Source organism: Theropithecus gelada, chromosome X (genome assembly GCF_003255815.1).
Source record: "Theropithecus gelada isolate Dixy chromosome X, Tgel_1.0, whole genome shotgun sequence".
NCBI classification, from domain to species: Eukaryota; Metazoa; Chordata; class Mammalia; order Primates; family Cercopithecidae; genus Theropithecus; species Theropithecus gelada.
Window position 1 is genome coordinate 25,487,317 of NC_037689.1, and position 20,870 is coordinate 25,508,186.

The 20,870-nt window shown below is 41.7% G+C and overlaps 1 long non-coding RNA gene across 1 annotated transcript; it reads right to left on the reverse strand.

The window, feature by feature from the left end:
- Nucleotides 1-1,679: 1,679 nt before the first annotated feature.
- On the reverse strand, nucleotides 1,680-10,166 carry LOC112616095. Its single transcript, XR_003117562.1, has 3 exons — nucleotides 9,935-10,166; nucleotides 2,311-3,921; nucleotides 1,680-1,994 (listed from the first exon to the last, which is right to left on the reverse strand). It is a non-coding gene; the product is annotated as an uncharacterized LOC112616095 (long non-coding RNA).
- Nucleotides 10,167-20,870: the final 10,704 nt, after the last annotated feature.

Below are 20,870 nucleotides of genomic sequence, written 5' to 3' on the forward strand. Positions count from 1 at the left end.
GTGGGAGAATAAATGTCTGTTGTTAAAGCCCCCTAGCCTATGGTATTCTGTTATAGCAGCTTGAAATGGACTAAGACACCTCATAAGAAGAGATGAGGACACAGACACACACAGAGAGACGACTGTGTAAGGACAAAGGGAGAACACCGAGTCTACAAGCCAAGGAGAGTGGCCTCAGGAGGAACTAGCCCTGCCCACACCTTGATCTCAGACTTCCAACCTCCAGGATTGTAAGGAAATAAATTTCTGTTGTTTAAGCCCCTCAGTCTATGGTTCTTTGTTATGGCAACTCTAGCAAATGTATATACCTTCTCCATCCCCTCTCCTCTGATAAATACCAATATCTCAAGAGAACTGGGAGGCAGCTGTTGAAGAGAGCTGAGCCACAATGTTGAAAGTTACTGGGTCCCTAATTCAGGACTTGAAAGAGCATCACCAGCCAACCAGAAACACACACTTTGGGCTTAACACCAGCTATTTGTTAAACAAAACAAAACAAAACAAAACAAAACAAAAACTGAGATTTGGTGTTCATTCATCAGTTTAAGCAGCTTAGCATGGCCCTAACTAACAAAGCGTGTTTTACATAACAGGTACTTTGCCCACAGTCAAGTGTATCAAGATCAAATGATGATGTGCTACACCTTTGCTGTACATTTCTTATCAACACACTCTTTCCTTGTGTCCTCTGAGAGTCAACTTCACTGCAGGGCTGCTGCTACCAGCTGCTGTGGTCATAGCCTTGGTGCTCTTGTCTAATAAATGAGGGTTCCCATTAAACTAGACTCTGGCTGTCTTTGACTTCCAGAATTGCTTTAGGAGAGTCTCTGTGGTCATTAATAAAGTGAGACCTTTAGGTTCCCAATGCAAAGAGGGGAAGATAATTTATTTTCTACAGCATTTTTTCCCATAAAGCTCTATATTCCATTACATTTTAAAGGGCATTTCAACAAATGATGTATGAAATGGAGAGCAAAATCTGTATGGTTCTGCAATAAAGGGCATGCATAACTAGAGAACAACTCTGAAATGATGTGGAAAAACAACAATCTACTTTTCTTTAAAAAAATTAAAGGCTTATGCTTCACATAAATTCATGTCGATTTTCCAGGCATTATGTGGTTATAATGTCTGAGGCATTGCATGGATTTACTGGTACCTAAAGTGTAGATTTATTTTTTTTTTTTGTTTTATTTTATTTTATTTTTTTGAGATGGAGTCTCGCTTTGAGGCCCAGGCTGGAGTGCAGTGGTGCGATCTCGGCTCACTGCAAACTCCGCCTCCCAGGTTCATGCCATTCTCCTGCCTCAGCCTCCCCAGTAGCTGGGACTACAGGCACCCGCCAATACACCCGGCTAATTTTTTGTATTTTTAGTAGAGACGGGGTTTCACCGTGTCAGCCAGGATGGTCTCGATCTCTTGACCTCATGATCCGCCCGCCTCAGCCTCCCAGAGTGCTGGAATTACAGGCGTGAACCACCGCGCCCGGCCGGATTTATTCTTAAGAAGGATGTAGCTCTACAATCTAGTCCAGTGAAAAGTCGGGCACTCACAAAGTTATGCAAGACAGGTTATGATGTGGGCTTAAGAAAGGTGTTGAGAGCTATGAGTAGAGATCTAGAAGAAAAAAAGTGTAATATTTTCAAGAAAGAGTAATTAGTTTTTTTTATTGCTTTCTTATTTTGATGTTTTAGTCTTGTTTTTTTTTGAGACAGAGTCCAGCTCTGTTGCCCAGGATGGAGTGTAGTGGTGTGAGCATAGCTCACTGCCATCTTGAACCCCCAGGCTCAAGTGATCCTCTCACCTCAGTTTCCTGAATAGCTAGGACCACAGGCATGCACCATCATGCCTGGCTAATTTTTAAATATTCTGTAGAAACTGGGTCTCCCTATGTTACCCAGGCTGGTCTCCAACTCCTGGGCTCAAGTGATCCTCCTGCCTTGGCTTCCCAAAATGTTGAGATTACAGGCATGAGCCACTGTGTCAGGCCAACACTGTGGGTTTTTTTTTTTTTTTTTTTTTGAGACGGAGTCTCGCTCTGTCACCCAGGCTGGAGTAGTGCAGTGGCCAGATCTGAGCTCACTGCAAGCTCTGCCTCCCGGGTTTATGCCATTCTCCTGCCTCAGCCTCCCGAGTAGCTGGGACCACAGACGCCCACCACCTCGCCCGGCTAGTTTTTTTGTATTTTTTAGTAGAGACAGGGTTTCACCGTGTTAGCCAGGATGGTCTCGATCTCCTGACCTCGTGATCTACCCATCTCGGCCTCCCAAAGTGCTGGGATTACAGGCTTGAGCCACCGCACCCGGCCACTAACACTGTTTTTAATATATGACTTGTAAGGCAAGTTGGGGAGCATTCGTTCCTTATTAAGATGTACTGAGTTGAATAAAAGCCCCTCCAACCACCAACCCCCGAAAATATATGCCCAAGTACTAAGCTCCAGAATTTGTGAATGCACACTAATTTGGATAAAGAGTATTTGCATGTAATTAAGGTAAGATTATTGAGATTAGATCACTCTAAATTACCCAGGTGGCCTTTAAATCCAATGACCAGTGAGTGTCCTTCTAAGAGACAGAAGAGGAGACACAGACACAGAGGAAAAGGTCACGTGGAGACAGAGGCAGAGACTGTAGTGATGTGGCCACAAGCCCAGGGACACCTGGAGCCACCAGGAGCTGAAAGAGGCAGGAAGGATCCTCTCTTAGAGCCTCCAGGGGGAGCAAACCCCTGCCCACACCTTGATCTCAGATTCCTGGTCTCCAATACTGGAAAAAAATAAACATCTGTTACTTTAAGCCATCCAAATTGTTGTTATTTGCTACAGCATCCGTAAGAATTAAAACCTATAGGTATGAATTTTATGTTGCTGTCAAAAGGCTTCTTCTAGGATAAGTAGATATTTCACCTAGATAGCTGTAGCTTTTTCTCCTCTTCATTGGGATTGGAACTCAGTTGATGTCTTCCATCCTCCTATCTCAATATTGATTTTACTTACTCCTTAATCCTAACAATGAGCCTTTTTATATTGCTTAATTAAATATCAGTGTCTTTCTGGTCAACATGAGACCAAAAACCTTTTTACCTTGGGTCTGAGAAAGAGCAGTATTTTCCCTCCTCTTCCTCTTCCTCTTCCTCTTCTTCCTCCTCCTTCCTTCTTCTCCCTCTTTTTAGAAATGGAGTCTCTCTCTGTTGCCCAGGCTAGAGTGCAGTGGCATAATCCTAGCTCACTGCAACCTCAAACTCCTGGGCTCAAGTGATCTTCCGGCCTCAACCTGCTAAGTAAATGGGACCACACACGTGTGCCATTATGCCCTATTTTTTTTTTTTTTTTTTTTTTTACTTATTTGTAGAAATGAGGTCTTGCTATGTTGCCCAGGCTGGTCTCATACTTCTGGCCTCAAGTGTTCCTTCTCTTTGGCCTCCCAAAGCACCAGGATTACAGGTGTGAGCCACCATTCTTTGGCATGGTGGGGTATGCAGTAGGAGAGCAGCGGTGGTGGTAGTGTCTCCATACGGACTCTCACAAAAAGTGGTGTGGGCGGATATTGGATGCCTACTTATTTAGGGGCATCTAAATTCCTGTGCTAAATTAGAAAATAGTGGCAGCTCTTGAAAGGAGTGATGGCGTGAAGGAGAGATACCTGGACCAACCATCACACAACCCTTATAAATAATTGATACCCTTGGTTTTGATGCCACGTCCTCTTCCATAGTTGTTGGTTGAAATGACACGTGATTCCCGGTGAGCTTTTCCAGATAAATTGCCCTGGAACTTCAGACTTTGTCGGGTAAATCGATGTGGAATTTCAGAATGGGCTGGAATGTCTAAGATGGGCATGTCCAATATTCAGCTCAGTGTGGGGAAACTGGTAGTGGCCAGGGCCGGTTGCAAGCTGACTTGTAGGGGTGACAGTTCACCTGAGAAACAAAAAGACATGCAAGTCCTGGTTGATAAGGAGTGATTTCACAGACAAATAGTGACCGTGGAAGTCAATGTTGAAAAAACAAATAGATTCAGGGCATAAGGGTGCAGGTTTGTTACACGGATATATTGCCTAGTGGTGGGGATTGGCCTTCTATCCCCCAAACAGTGAACATAATACCAGATAGGTAATTTCTCAACCCTCGTCCACTCCCACCTTCCCCCTTTTAAAGGTGTCCAGTGTCTGTTATTCCATTCTATAGGTCCATGTGTACCCATTTCTTTTTTTTTTTTTTTTTTTTTTTGAGACGGAGTCTCGCGCTGTGTCACCCAGGCTGGAGTGCAGTGGCGCGATCTCGGCTCACTGCAAGCTCCGCCTCCCAGGTTCAGGCCATTCTCCTGCCTCAGCCTCCGAGTAGCTGGGACTACAGGCGCCCGCCACCACGCCCGGCTAGTTTTTTTGTATTTTTAGTAGAGACGGGGTTTCACCATGTTAGCCAGGATGGTCTCGATCTCCTGACCTCGTGATCCGCCCGCCTCGGCCTCCCAAAGTGCTGGGATTACAGGCTTGAGCCACCGCGCCCGGCGTACCCATTTCTTTTAGCTCCCACTTATAAGTGAGAACATGTGGTATTTGATTTTCTGTTTCTAAGTTATCTCACTTAGGATATTGACCTGCAGCTCCATTTATGTTGCTGCAAAAGATATAGTTTCATTCTTTTTCATAGATGCATAGTACTCCTTGGTGTGTGTATACCACATTTTCTTCATCCAATGAACACTTAGATTCATTCCATGATTTTGCTATTGTGAATTGAGGTGCAATAAACATGTAAGTATAGGCATCTTTTTTGATAACTTATTTTCCTTTGCATAGATTATCATTAGTGGAGTTGCTGGGTCAAAGGAGTAGATCTATTTTTAGTTCTTTGGGAAATCTACATACTGTTTCCTACAGAGGTTGTACAATTTACTTCTTAGCAACAGTGTATAAGCGTTCCCTTCTCTCTGCACTCTTGCTATAACATTCATCTGTTGTTTTTGGAAGTCAATGTTTTTCTACAAGACCTTCATATTGGCAATAAATAAAAGTGATACCTTGGAAGAGAGTCTATTTCTGGACAGCCAGAGAGGGAAATGGGAATGGTCAGCAAACATACTGGGATTATAAGAGAGCTTTGTTATTTTGGTCTGGCTTGAGTCCATAAATGGAGTAGCCTTTTAGTGGAACAAAATTTCCTCCATTATAATGGTAGTTGCCAGAGGCAATAACAGTGAAAGAGCCATTTAAAAAGTCAAAAACAGAGGAATCAGTTGACTAGAACCTTCAATGGCTTTGAGTCACTATGCCAGACAGCTCAATTATCTTATCTCTGCGGTGAAAAGCTGTCTTTTTCTTGTACTTACATCTCTTGAACAGAATCTCACATAAAACATACCCTAATTACACAGTCCCTATTAGACACTACACCAGGGACTGCTTGGCTTTGATGGTGCCCAGATTCTCTGAAGTCTGCAGAAATCCACTGCAGGCAGAGGCATTTGGGTGGACCATGTTCCCAAGATTATCACTTTGTAAAATATGGCTCTTGGGAGAGCAAATTTGCATGTAGGATGTTCTGAGGAACCAGTGTCGTACTGCCATCCTAAGGCTCCCTTATGGCAATGCCCGAGTTATGTGTAATTACAGCAGCCATGGGCCTAGAGCTTAAGCCTCCTGCTTCCATGGAACCAACGCATTCAAAGGTTGTAAGGCACCTTTGAGATTTTCTAGGCTGGCGACCTAGTCCTATGTAGGAGAAAGATGAAGTCTAACAAAGCCAAGTGATTTTCAGCCACACAATGTGTACCTTGATCTGGGGTCAGGTTATTCAGCCTTTTACTACACCAAGTTTTAGAATACAGTTTTTATTAGGTGGGATTTAATTAATGTCACTGTTGTATAAAAGTAAAAGAAAATATGTTACAGATGTAAAATATATAGATTATATATGTATCTATACACATAAGAGAAATAGATGGACAGATGGATAGATAGACAGATGGATAACTAGAAGATAGAAAATTACACACATACATTCATAAATACATATATACATAGATAGATGATTGACAGAGAGAACAATATAGGTAAATGTAGATAGATGATAGATGATAGAAAGATAGATAATAGGTAGATAGATGTTAGATGGAATAGATGACAGAGTAATGATAGGTAGATAGAATAGATAGATAATGAATAGATGATAGAAAGATAGATAGACAATAATAGGTAGGCAGATAGATGATAGGTGGAATAGATAGATGATGGATAGATGTATGGAATAGATGATAGATTATAGATGGAATGAACGGATAGATAGAATATAGTAATAGAATGCATCTACCTGAAAATACACGAGAGAAGAAAAAGAGATTGAGAGTTTTTCCACTCTATAACTTTGCGGCAAAGAAAATAGCATTAATGAAAAAGCAAAGAATGAGAAAATAAAAAATTTTTATTCAGAACCATCCTTCCAGCAAAAGAGAATGTAGGGCAAGCAAAATATTAAGCATTTTATACTCATTTGTGTAGGCCGTGGGAACTAGTACGAAAAGGTGGATGTTGCATGTTTCAGTACTTTTGTTGGTTTGTTTTTGAGACAGACTCTCGCTCTGTTGCCCAGGTTGGAGTGCAATGGCGCTATCTCTGCTCACTGCAACCTCCGCCTCCTGGGTTCAAGCGATTCTCCTGTCTCAGTCTCCTGAGTAGCTGAGATTACAGGTGCACGCCGCCACGCCCAGCTAATTTTTTGTACTTCAGTTAAAGATGGGGTTTCACCGTGTTGCCCAGGCTAGTCTTGAACCCCTGAGCTCAGGCAATCCACCTGCCTCGGCCTCCCAAAGTGCTGAGATTATAGGTGTGAGCCACCACGCCTGACCTCAGTACATTTTTAATATACACAGAGCTTTGCCACATTTTGGAGGGTTGCTTGCTATTGCAATTTCTGGATTTTTATTTTACTTTTTATGTTTGCGTCTCTCCCTTTTAGTTTGATGTAATGCAATTCAATATATTTTCCTACTAAAATAAAATCTCAGCCTCACTCCATTGCATAGGATGAAGCAGGCATCACGCAGGACAAGCTCACTGGCTGGATTCAGACGCTTGAAGGAGGCCGGGCGTGGTGGCCCATGCCTGTAATCCCAGCACTTTGGGAGGCTGAGGTGGGCAGATCACTTGAGGTCAGGAGTTTGAGACCAGCCTGACTAACATGGTAAAACTCTGTCTCTACCAAAAAAAGCCCCAAAAAACAAAATACAAAAATTAACTGAGTGTGATGGTGCGTGCCTGTAGTCCCAGCTACTCAGGAGGTTGAAGTGGGAGAATCCCTTGAACCTGGGAGGTGGAGGTTACAGTGAGCCGAGATCACGCCACTGCACTCCAGACTGTGTGACAGAGACCCTGTCTCAAAAAACAAAACAAAACAAACAAAAAACAAAAACAAAAACAAAACAGAAAAACAAACCCAAAACAGACCCTTGAGAAGTGAGCATTCTGCAGTGCTCCATTTGGGAGCTGGCTGTTCTGCTTCTTCCTAACATCCCAAAGGACAAAGGATGGCCTGAGCTCCCGGGTACCCTGGGTTTCCCAGTGAGAATTCCAGGGGTGGTGAGAGAAATGCAAATTGTCTCTGTAGAGCAGCAGATCCCAGAGCTTTTTTTTTTTTTTTTTTGAGACGAAGTCTCGCTCTGTCACCTAGGCTGGAGTGCAGTGGCCGGATCTCAGCTCACTGCAAGCTCCGCCTCCCGGGTTTATGCCATTCTCCTGCCTCAGCCTCCCAAGTAGCTGGGACTACAGGCGCCCACCACCTCGCCCGGCTAGTTTTTTGTATTTTTTAGTAGAGACGGGGTTTCACCGTGTTAGCCAGGATGGTCTCGATCTCCTGACCTTGTGATCCGCCCGTCTCGGCCTCCCAAAGTGCTGGGATTACAGGCTTGAGCCACCACGCCCGGCCAAGATCCCAGAGCTTAAAGGCTTCTCTCTGTTCACAGATTGCTGCATGGGGATGAGAGGAAATAGAGGGTGAACAGATCTCCTGCTACTGCACAGGCCACTTTTGATTTCCCAGCTGGTGTTTGAAGGCTGTGCAAGGTGTTGGGTTGCAGCATGATGGAGACTCAGATCATTGTGAATCCATGACTGTGTGGCCGTTTGCATCACCTCAGCCTTACTGCAGATACTAACCTTCATTTCCCTCTCCAGCTATGCATTGGTTTTCTGCATACCACTTGGAATTTATGTTGACTCTGAGTCATCCGACTCTCACATGAGAAAGAACCAAATAATGACCTGTTATTTTAAAAGAATGTATCTGCATATGGCTTCTTGTCTGCTGAATGTTACATTAGGCCTTTATATTGAGTTTCAAATAAACCCCTGAATTAATTCTGCAGGCAAAGGCATTGATGTTAGCACCGTTTCATCACTTGAATGCATGTCATAACAGCATTTTAATGTGCTTACAGCAAGGAGGATGAGACCATATCAAGGATGCACTTGGTCGTTATTAAGGTTAAAAACACCAAGATAGCTGGGTGCGGTGGCTCACACCTGTAATCCCAGCACTTTGGGAGGCCGAGATGGGTGGATCACTTGAGTCCAGGAGTTTGAGACTAGCCTGGCCAACATGGCGAAACACTGTCTCTACAAAAAATACAAAAATTAGCCAGGTGTGGTGGTGCATGCCTGTGGTCCCATACTCAAGAGACTAAGGTGGGTGGATCTCTGGAGCCGGGGAAGTCAAGGCTGCAGTAAGTGGAGATCGTGCCACTGCACTCCAGCCTGGTTGACTGAGCGAGACTCTGTCTCAAAAAAAAAAAAAAAAAAAAAAGAAAGAAAGAAAAGAAAAAAAGAAATGTACAATAGATTATTGTAAACTACAGTCACTTGCTGATCTATTGAACACTATGTCTTTTTTCTTTTATCGAAGTGTATATTTGCAAAGTGGGAGGATTTTTTGAGCCCAGGAGCTCGAGACCAGCCTGGGCAACCTAGTGAGACCCTGTCTCTACAAAAAAAAGAAAAGCCAGCCTGGTATGGTGGCACACACCTGTAGTCCTAGCTACTGGGGAGGCTGAGGTAGGAGGATTACTCGAGTCCAGAAGTTCAAGGTTACTGTGAGCGATGATCACACCACTGTACTCCAGTCTGGCAACACAGCAGAATCCTGTCTCCAAAAAATAAAACAAAAAACCTGGTATTTGTACCCATTAATCAAACTATTTTTATCTCCCTTCTCTGCCCCCTTCCCAGCCTCTGGTAGCCACCAATCTACTCTCTGTCTCCATGAGATCCAGGTTTTAAGCTCCCACCTGTGAGTGAGAACACGCAGTATTTTTCTTCTGTGCCTGGCTTATTTCACTTAACATAATGACCTCCAGCTCCATCCATCAGGCCTCCTTTGTCACGGAGGATTTATTTTAGGAAACTTGCAATTGTGAGTTCTTTCTCTACCTCTTTGAGATGCAAATCTTCTCCCAAATTTTCTTCTAGCCTCTTGCTAGTTTTGCAACCCAGGAATGTCTTTCTCAAGACCTCAGAGCCATCCCTTTAAAATGTAATTATTGAAGATGATACATCTGTCTCTCAGTCTTTGCAGAAGGGCAGGTTCCTAGTTTTGAAAAATTCCAATAAGCCAACACAGAGCTTTACTGCATTTCCTAACCTCTTCCTTATGTCTCCAGTTCCTTCTCAGCATCTCATCCCAGCACTTAAAAACTCCAGCCTTTTGTTTCAACGAAGTTAAGCTCCTTCTCTCTTCCGTATTGCAGTAGTCCTGACTGAGGCCTTCCTTGAAGGGTTAACTTGTCTGGTGCAATGTTTTCTTTGACAATGTCCAGATCAAAGGATCCCACAGAAACACTGAGTATGATTTTCGCCTGAGAAAGGGAGGGTGAGAAGATAGATTGGGAGGCAGCTGTGTAGGCAGGGGACTTGGCTACTCCCTAAAGCTCTCCCAGTCTCACCTGTGAGTGGAGTGCATAGGCAGCAGTTCTTCTCCCCCGAGGCTGGGGGATGGAATCAGTTAGACTATTGAGGGCATCTGGAAGGGCAGCTGCCTCAGGATTAGTCCTCAGGGTACGGTGGCCAATGGGTTTCTTTTGATCGACTGTTGACAATGTGTTTGTTGAATGGCAGCCTGCACTAGGCGAAGCTGAAGCCACAGAAGACACCGCAGTAGGAAAACTAGCATGAGCCGCTGCCCCAAGGAACCTCAAAGCGCAGGCAGAGGACCAGCCATCCCAGCCGCACAGGTAAAGTGTGTCACCTGTCAGGTGGGCTTGGGGTGAGTGGGGGTGTGTGTGTGTGCGCCAAGGGGTGTATGTATGCGTGTGAGCACATGTGAGTGTGACGGCTAGTGTGACTGCATGTGAGGGAGTGTGAACAAGCGTGCAAAAGTGTGTGCAAGTGTGTATGCATATGAGAATATGTGTTTGTGGATGAGTGCATTTGAAAGCCCGTGTGTGTGTGTGATCATGAGGGTTAGTGACCAAATGCGCAAGATATGTGAGTGTGCATGGAACACTGTCAGTGTGTGTGTGGCAAGTGTGTAGGTGTGTAAGGACAGGCAGAAGTGTGTCAGTGTTGTGATGATGGGAGTGTGAATGAGTGTATGAGTGTGCAGAAAGGTATGGAGTGAATGTGCATGGAAGTGTGTGTGTAAACTATGAAGTCATGTAATGTGTCAGCGTGTGAGTGTGCAGTGCATGTGTGTGGGAGGGTGAGCGTGTGAGTTAGTGTGACTGCTTGTGGGTGTGTTCATGACTGTGTGCCAATGGGTCTGAGTGTGAGAGTGTGGAAAAGTGTGTGGGTAGTGTGACAGTGTGTGTAGTGTGACATTGTGTGGCTGTGTGTCAGTGTTTATGAATGACAGCATGTGGAAGTATGCATGTGTATGTGTGAGTGTTGAGTATGTGTGAGTGTATAAGTGAGAGTGTGCATGTGTGAGGCTGAGTGTGTGAGTGTAACCGTATGAGGGTGTGAATATGTGTAAGTGTATGCGTGTGCATGTGATGGTGTAAGTGTAGGGTTGTGATGCATGAGTGTGAGTGTGGGTGTGTTTTTCAGTGTATGACTGTGTATGTGTATTGTGTGTGGACCTGAGTGTGCTAGTGTGCAAGGGCAAGTGTAAAGGGCATGAGAATGCAAGTGTGTGTGTACATGAATGAGTGGGAGTGTGTGCATGGGAGTGAGTGCATGTGCCTGTGTGAGTGCACTCTCAAAAGCGTGGACGGGCGCAAGCCTCCCCCTCTGACTCCTGTTCCCTGCTGAAATAATCTTCCCCACCTCCTTCCCTGCCACCCCCACAGTGTACCCCATAAGAGCGCTGGCTTTCCTTCTCAGCACTCTGCCTTCTCCCCATTTCAGGCATCCCTGCACACCCGTTCCGTACAAGAAGGATGTACCTCTTCTCTGCATCCGTGGCTCCTGCACTCCAGGGGTAGCTCCCCACAGCTGGTCCACAGACCAATTGTCGCCCGGAGAGATGAGAGGGCTTACAACAGTGGGGACAGCTGGTGCCAGCCCCTAACCCTACTAAACTTCCATCGAGACCCTTACAGGGCTTTCCACTGGGAAACGTTGGGGAAAACCCAGGAACATTCAGAAGTGCAGCGACACCATGTCTTGGATGGCTTCGGAAGGATGCCGTTTATCCCGGGAGGCAGGATTGGGTGCTAGAAGTCTGGGCAGGGGGCTGTTTGAATAGCTGAGGTGAGAAAGTGGGGGGAAAAGTGACATAGCAGGTAAAATACAAGGTAAAATAAAGCATAGCCATCTGAAGAAACAATGTTGGACTATACTGGGCAGATGTAAAGACTATTCTGTGTGGGCAGTCATGTTATCTACCATGCCTCCCATTATAAATTCATATTTTCTTAGAATGTTATTATTCTAACGTACATTTAACTATTTCCAAGCACAGAATTCGGTGGCATTTAGTACACAGCATGCATAATATTGTACAACCATCATGTCCATCTAGTCCCTGAACGTTTTTATCACCCTCAAAAAAGAATATCACCCCCATATTCATCAAGCAAAAGTTAATTACTAAAAAAAAAAGACAGGCATCAGAATTTTGAGCCCTAGTCCATACTTTTTGTTTTGTTTGTTTTTTGTTTTTTATTTTTTGAGACAGAGTGTCGCTCTCTCATCCAGGCTGGGGTGCAGTGGCGCGATCTTGGCTCACTCCAACCTCCACCTCCCGGGTTCAAGCGATTCTTGTGCCTCAGCCTCCTGAGTAGCTGGGACTACAGGCGCCCACCACCATCCGGCTAATTTTTGTATTTTCAGTGGATATGGGGTTTTATCATGTTAACTAGGCTGTTCTTGAACTCCTGATCTGAGGTGATCCACCCGCCTCAGCCTCCCAAAGTGCTAAGATTACAGGCATGAGCTACCACACCCGGCCCACTCTTATTTTTGAAAAGCAATTCTTTATTTCATTTATTTTAAAAGGATCCTTTCTCTTCCCTCTGTTATGGTGATTTTTTTTGTGTGGCTTAAATAGTAAATTGAACCCACTAGATGGCACCAAACACTAGCATTAAAAAAAAAACTTAACTCAGAAATCAGTGATTTTTGACACATTCTAGTGTTCTTTCTTAGACCTTCATGTGAGGTTTAGCTGGGGGGTGAAAATGCATGAATGGCAATGTTTTTGCAATGGAAGGAGCTATCTGGTGCAGAGAACTCATCTATGTAATTATTATTGCATCATAGGTCAACCAGGTGTTCTTAGAATGTGAGAAAAATACAATTTCCCCATCATTTCCAGGTGAGGTCAACCAAAGGTGAGTGAAACTGGCTCAGTCACCTGCTTGGGGCACTTCCAACGTAAATGCTGCAGGCTCCCAGAGAAGAAAATCAAATACACAGGGATAATGAGACTGTGCAAATTAAAAAAAAATTCATAATCATAGTGGAATAGCTTAATTTTTTTTTTACAATGGAGGTATCTCTGTCTGAGCTATTATGAATAAAAATGCATGGTATCAGTGAACACATCTTTGTCTACAGGCTATTTCTATTTTTTTTTTCTGGTTACATGTTTAGGTTCATATGCTGCACTGTTTTTCAAAAGTTGTTTCACTTTGCACCTGAGAATGTAGGAGGGTTGTAGCTGCTTTATATTCATTGCTTGTTATTGTCAAGCTTGAAAATGTTATTTGTGCTCGTGGTCACGCGTCTTTAATTTGCATTGCTCTGATCACTGATAATGGTGGGGATCTTTGTTTATATACCTATTGGCTTCGTGTGTGTGTGTGTGTGTGTGTGTGTGTGTGTGTATTATTGTTCTGTGAAGTATTTGTTCATATACTTTGTATATTTTGTCAGTAGTCTATTGGGTTGCTTGTCTTTTGTAATCGAGTTGTTTATATATTCTGAATATATAATAAATATATTTTATGTAATATTTTCTCCCAGTGTGTGGCTTATCTTTTCTTTTATTAATGATGTTGTTTGAAGAGAATTTTGAATTTTGATAAAGTCCACTTCATCAATTTTTAAAAATATTATGGTTCATGCTTTTTGTGTCCTATCTAAACAATCTTTTCTTTTCTTTTTTTTTTTGGCAACCTCCACCTCCCGGGTTCAAGCAATTCTCCTGCCTCAGCCTCCCGAGGAGCTGGGATTAGGCTAAATTTTTTTTTTTTTTTTTTGCATTATTTTTGTAGAGACGGGGTTTCATCATTGTTTGCCAGGCTATTCTCAAACTCCTGACCTCAAGTAATCTGCCCGCCTCAGCCTCCCAGATTGCTGGGATTACAGGCATGAGCCACCACTGAGCCCTAAACAATCTTTTCTATACCAAATTCAAGAAGAGTTGTTCATGTGTTTTCAGCTAGATGCTTAATAGTTCGGCTTTTTCATTTAGGCCTATGATACATTTTGATACAACCTTCTAAATAGTGTGAAAAAAGGGTATTTTTTTTAACTCCTAAAAGAATACTCAGTTATCCTTACACCATTTCTTGAAAAGCTTATTCTTTCCACATTGAGTCAATTGACCATGGATGTGTGGTTCTATTTTATACCATTGTTTTCCCTGTCTGTCCTACTGCCTGTGACACATGATATTGATACTGTTGCCTTCTAGTAAGTCTTGAACTTAAGAAGCATATGTGCTCTAATTTTGTTGTTCTTTATCTAAATTACTTTGCTATTCTCGGTCCTTGGCATTTGCAGGTAAATTTTGGAGTTAGCTTGTCAATATAAAAAAAATCCTAATGAAACACTGATTGGTATTTTGTTGAATCAGTAGATCAAGTAAGAGGAAATTATCACCTTAACAATGCCAATACTTTCAAATAATAAAGATGATATATCTGTCTATGTATTGGTCTTCATAAATTTCTCTCATCAACATATATATTTAAAAAATTTCAGTGTTCAGGTGTTGCATAGATTTGCTAAATCTGTCTCTCAGTACTACTTGCTATTGTAAATGACATTTAACATAATTTGTTTTCCAACTTTTTGTTACTAGTATAATTTAACTTTTTTTTTTTTTTGAGATGGAGTCTTGCTCAACATGTTGCCCAGGCTGGAGTGCAGTGGTGCGATCTCGGCTCACTGCAAGCTCCGCCTCCCAGGTTCACGCCATTCTCCTGCCTCAGCCTCCCAAGTAGCTGGGATTACAGGCGCCTGCCACCATGCCCGGCTAATTTTTTGTAGTTTTAGTAGAGACGGAGTTTTTTCACCATGTTAGCCAGAATGGTCTCCATCTCCTGACCTCGTGATCTGCCTGCCTCGGCCTCCCAAAGCACTGGGATTACAGGCGTGAGCCACCATGCCTGGCCTAATTTAATTTTTAAAATGAGCAATGTATTCTGTGACCTTCTAAATCCACTTATTATTCTGGTAGCTTTTCTGCAGATACTAGACAATTTTCTACTTGCAAGATCATGTCATTATGAATACAAATATTTTACTTCATTCCAATACATGCCCTTCCTTCCTTCCTTCCTTCCTTCCTTCCTTCCTTCCTTCCTTCCTTCCTTCCTTCCTTCCTTCCTTCCTTCCTTCCTTCCTTCCTTCCACTGAATAGGATTCCCAGTAATATCTTTAACCTTTTTGTTTTACCCAAAAAGCTAGGCAGCTGCACCCTGCATTCGTGTTTCATCCTTGGTCTGCCTCAGTGATGAATGCTTCCTACAAATATGGCTGTCTCTGTGATTTCTCATTCAACACCATTTTCTCTTAATGTTGAATTTAGACTGGTTGCAGAGGAGCTCTTACCATGAGTCCATAGAACACTTTCCTCATTATTGCCAACAAGAAATATTTGTCTTGGACTTCTGGTTCCTCCTTCCACAGAGAACTGATTTTTCCTGGATGTTAGAATTTGCAGCCAGGGTTATTTTCTCTGTCTTTTTTCACAGCCCTGTGTGGCTTCCACTGCTTGTGATTCTGAATATCTTCTATCTCTTATTCTCATAAAAAGGAAGTTAGTGTTTCTGTTTTTCACCTCTATTGTGTTTTTTGAAATGATTTCCAAGTAGAGGAGAGTTCAAGATGGACTTTATTACACCATTTCTAACCAGAAATATTTCTCTTAAATAAGCGTTGTAGTAACACGGTCTTGAGTCAGCTAGGAATAGTGGGTGAAGATGTAAAAAGACTTACACTGTTTCCATTTAGTAATGGGGCTGACTTGGTGACATAAGAGGATTTCTTGATGAAGAAGAAGAAAATCAGAAAGGTTATATTTGTGAATTTCATATGCTAACTAGCTCTTTGTAACTTTTAGTAATATATGTTAATGTTTAAGCATAACATGTAGCTATTTTAACCATCAGGAATTTTAGAACTAGTTTTCTTCCTGAATTGTAGTAAAAATCAACTATTTATGGAATGGGAACCTTTGTCTAAATCAAAAAAAAAAAAAAGAAAAATCAGCGATTTAAAACTAAAATAGTATTATTTTTGCCTCTTTTCAGTGATTTCTGGTCTCTTCTTGTAACTTTAAAAAATTGTACTGTCACATCTGTGCTATTATATACTGCTGGTCGGTTCTTTGAATAGTTTTTAGATTCAGATTGAGAACTTACATTTTATGGAAAGTCTATTCCAAACTATTCATAAATGCAAAAGCGATGGAGAATAGAAATCATCATAATAGGACATTAAAATTATATTAATTTTCTGTTAAGTACTGAGTTTATGTTCTGTCTATATTGCAATAATATTTCTAAAATGAAAAATAAATAGTTTCAGGCCATTTTTGCTTTTTATTAAGCATGAGAGCCTACTCTGTCTTACACATTTTGAGGGAAAAAATTGCTTCCGCTGGCAAGCATTAGAAATGTGAATATTAAATTATTTATATTCAGTGAGGGTACAGTTGAATAATAGCACATTATATGGGATCATTTAAAAGTAAATGGAAAACATTATCTGAATCCAAATATACAAATATATGCAAGTGGCATGCTATTGTGTTTCGGTTAAATAAACGCCCCTAGGAATTTTAAGAAAACGTGGGTTGCCAAATCAATTTGTGTTTGGATATTGAAAAGAACATAATAAGACCTAGAAGAGGGGGCACAGCTTTTTCAAGTTTTCAGAATTGTGTTTTCTTTGAGTTTGGTTATGTACAAATTCAGATTGCGTCTTGAAGAGAGGCTATTGTAAGTGTGTGTGGCGAGTGCGGTGGGTGGTGTGGGGTGGGACGCTCCCCATGGACACTCCCCATGGACTAATTTAGAGTTTAAAAATAAGGCAACATTTCCTCCCATTATTTTGGTTCATTTTAAAGGTTTTAATGCATTTTTAAATTTAATTATATTTGCTCTTCTGTTTGCCAGGCACCATGCGAGGTGCCAAGGATGCAAAATTGAATAGAGTCTTCCATCATGAGATTTCGAAACTAAAGAACACAGCAGGCAGACAGACAAATGAAAAGTCAGCAGTGGCTGAATGGTGATGTGTGTAACACACACATGTGATGTGTGATTGCTTGCAGACCATGCAGATTTGCATGCAATACCCAGGAAGCCCATCAAAATAAAAGGACCTGTGAAATGGAGTCACACATTTTCTTTGTTTTTTACATGTTATTTATTTCTTCAGTATTTTCAATACTCTCTCCTTCCTGTTTTTGCTTATTGCACTCTCTCCTTTTCATTCCTTCCTCCCTCCCTCCCCTCCTTGCTCCCTCCATGCCTCTCTCTCTCTCTCCCCTACCCCTTGTCTATCTTTGTACATACATATAGGGAAGTATGCATAAAACATATAACGGATTGAGTTTAAAGAATAATTTATAAAATTAACTTCCATTACCCAGGTTGAAAAACAAAACAAAAAATGCCAAACCAATAATGAAATGTTTAGTCATTCTATCTTTTGTATTATTTTATTGTCTATGTAAATATCCCTCAACAATACATTGTTTAGTTTTGCCTGTTTTTGAACTTCACATAAATGGTATCATAGGGCATATAGTTTTGTCTGACTTGGTTCTTTCACTATCATGATTTTGGAATGCATTCATGTTGATACATGTATACGGAGTTTATTCATATTCATTGCAGTTTTATTGTGTGAATCTACCCTATTTTATTCATCGAGTCCAATGTTGATGAGTGCATAGGTTGTTTTCAGTATTCTCTGGTCATGGGCAATGTGGGTATGAATATTTGCTCATGGGCTTTGGCCTTTTTTTTTTAATTGCAGGACCCTAGAGAAAGAGCATGTTCAAGTTTACTAGAAAATTCTCACTGATTCCAAGGTGGTTGTGGGACTATTTTATTCTTATCAAAAAAAATGTATATGAGAGCTTGACTGCTTTCTATTCATACCAATACTTGGTGCAGCCAGACTATTAATTTTTGCCATCTCTTGGCAAGCAATTTTTTAAAAATTTGCATTTCTCTCATTATTATTGAGGTTAAGCATTGTTTTATAGATAGTCTGGCCAATGTTTACTCAGTCTCTCAATAAGCGGGTGTGTTTTTCAAGTTTCTGGATGTTGTGACAAAACAATTTATAGTTTGTACAGATAGTTTTTAACATTTCTGCTTCCTTAAGTGGTCAAGAGATGTATCATTATGCTTTTTATTAATTTGTATAAGTTTAAGAGGTACGGGTACAATTTTGTTATAGATATATTACCTACTGCCTTCTGGGCTTTCAGTGTATCCATCACCTGAATGATGCACATTGTATTCATGACAGAATTTCTCATCCCTCACCCCCTCCCACTCTCCCACCCTTTGGAGTCTCCAATGTCTATTTTTCCACTCTCTATGTCCATGAGTGCACATTCTTTAGCTCCCACTACAAATGAGAACATCTGGCATTTAACTTTCCAAGTTATTTTACTTAAGATAATGGCCTTCAGTTCCATCCATGTTGTTGCAAAAGACATGATTTCATTTACTTTTATGGCTGGATAGTATTCCACTGTGTAGATATACCGCATTTTCTTTTTCAATTTTTTTATTTTCATAGATTTTATTTATTTATTTTATTTTATTATTATTATTTTTGTTGGATATGAAGGCTCATTCTGTTGCCCAGGCTGGAGTGCAGTGGCATGATCTCGGCTCACTGCAACCTCTGCCTCCTGGGTTCAAGCGATCTTCCTGCCTCAGTCTCCAGAATAGCTGAGACTACAGGCGTGAGTCACCATGCCTGGCTAATTTTGTACTTTTAGCAGAGAGGGGGTTTCACCATGTTGACCAAGCTGGTCTCAAATTCCTGACCTCAGATGATCCACCTGCCTCAGCCTCCCAAAGTATTGGGATTACAGGCGTGAGCCACTGCCCGGCCTGGCCTATGCTTTTCGACCAGCAAAAACAGCCAATGATTTCAACCCTTAGACGGGGCTCCACTCCAAGGAAGACTTCCTATTTCTGCCTGGCCAGTATTAAATCAAACAATAGCCCTCAGCAATTTAATAGGCAAATCACTCCTCTGCTATTAGCCAAGGGACCCACATCTATCATTTGAGAGATCAGCTGTTATTCTGTTCTTGGAACGACTCAACTTTTGTAAAACACAGAAGGCTGTCCGTATACCATCCCAAAGCCACCTGTCAATTGGGTTAACTGATTAAGTGTCTTCTCTTTTTCTTCTTTCCTGGCCTGGCCCTAGCCAAGTGTCTTCTCAGACAATTGATTAGTGAAGTGTAAATATAAGTCATTCAGCTGACTCTTTCAATTGCCTTTTGAGAGTATCTTTTTAGAGTATGCAGATGGAGTTTGAAAATGATCTACTGAAGTTTTTGTTGCTATGAGGAAGAATATAAAAGGACAATGTCAACGCTTCACTTTCTTATTCTTTTTGATCCATTGGTTAAAAATTATCTTTTGAAAATTGTTTTTCAATTCCCTACCAGAATTGTAAAGCTTACTTACTTACTATGTCTTGTATAACAGCCGCTCAAGTCCAGGCGTGGTGACTGATGCCTGTAATCCCAGCACTTTGGGAGGCTGAGGCAGGAGGATGGCTTGAGTTCAGGAGCTCAAGAGCAGCCTGGGCCACATAGTGAGATCCTATCTCTACAAAAATTTTTAAAAGGTTAGCCATATGTGGTGCTGTGTGCCTTTAGTTCCAACTACTCAGGAGGCTGATGGGGGAGGATCCCTTGAACCCAGGAGTGCAGGGCTGCAGTGAGCTGTGATTGCACTGCTGCACTCCAGCCTGGGTGACAGTGTGAGATCCTGTACCTAAAACACAAAACAAAACAAACAACAAAACTCACTCAAAATGTTGCCAAAACCCAGATCAGTTTGGAAAGGGTGAAGATTTGTGTCTGTGGAGATGTTCTCAATAATGCATTTAGTGAAGCAACAGTCTCGTGGAAAGGAATGCAGGCAGGAAAGAACACACTCTAGGTTCTGAAAGCGTTTCTGGAAGTCACAACTGTGTTCGATCAAGAACAGCCCCTATGAGTATACGGATAGCTCTAAGGAGATGACCTTGAAAGAGTCGAGATTCTTTATCTGTGTACTTTCACAGATTTAAATAAAACACGTGTATTTTAGAATCGTCAGTGTTGCCCTTAAATGTCATGCTTGGTACTCCCCAGTACTAGTAGTTCCTGCAGCTCTATGTGCAGAAAACACAGGTCTTAAAATGGAAGTTTTGGGGCTGGGTGCAAGTGGCTCACGCCCATAATCCCAGCACTTTGGGAGGCTGAAGCAGGAGGATGACTTGAGTCCGGGAGTTTGAGACCAGCCTGGGCAATATAGGGAGATCCTGTCTCTACAAAAAAAAATTTAAAAAATTAGCTGCATGTGGTGATGCACACCTGTAGTCTCAGCTACAGCTATGTGGAGGCTGAGATGGGAGGACTGCTTGCGTCCAGGAGGTTGAGGCTGAAGTGAGCCATGATCGTACCACTGCCCACTAGACAAAGCGATAGAGCAAGGCCCTGTCTCAAAAAAAAGGAAGTTTAAACGAATACATTTCTGCATTCTTTTTATTCATCTCATACCACCAAATGGCAAATGCAGATGCTTCATTTTCTTCACTCAATCCTTCAATAAAAGCACGCTGGAGAATCAGATGCCTTTGTGTTCGTCAGTTTTGATTGGGGAAAACATTCTGGCCCCTCTATGCTCATTGCCCAAGAGTATTTGATGTATGGAATTTGCTTGAATTATTCTGAATTAATGACTTGCTTTTTTATGTACAAATATGTTGAGCATAGGTCTAAGCTAGGTAGTATAATTTTTTCTGGCCTCCTAAAAATTCAAAAGTTTTAAGAATATTTTTATTTTTTCTTGATTATGAAAATAACATGAACGCCCTTTGGAACTGGTGATCTCCTGGGGAAGATAAAGTTATATACTTATAAATAAATAATAACTCAGGTTCAAGGATCACATAAACTTTCTACAGAGAAAATAGCACGAGAAGTCAACACAAGACAAAATTGAGCTGTATCTA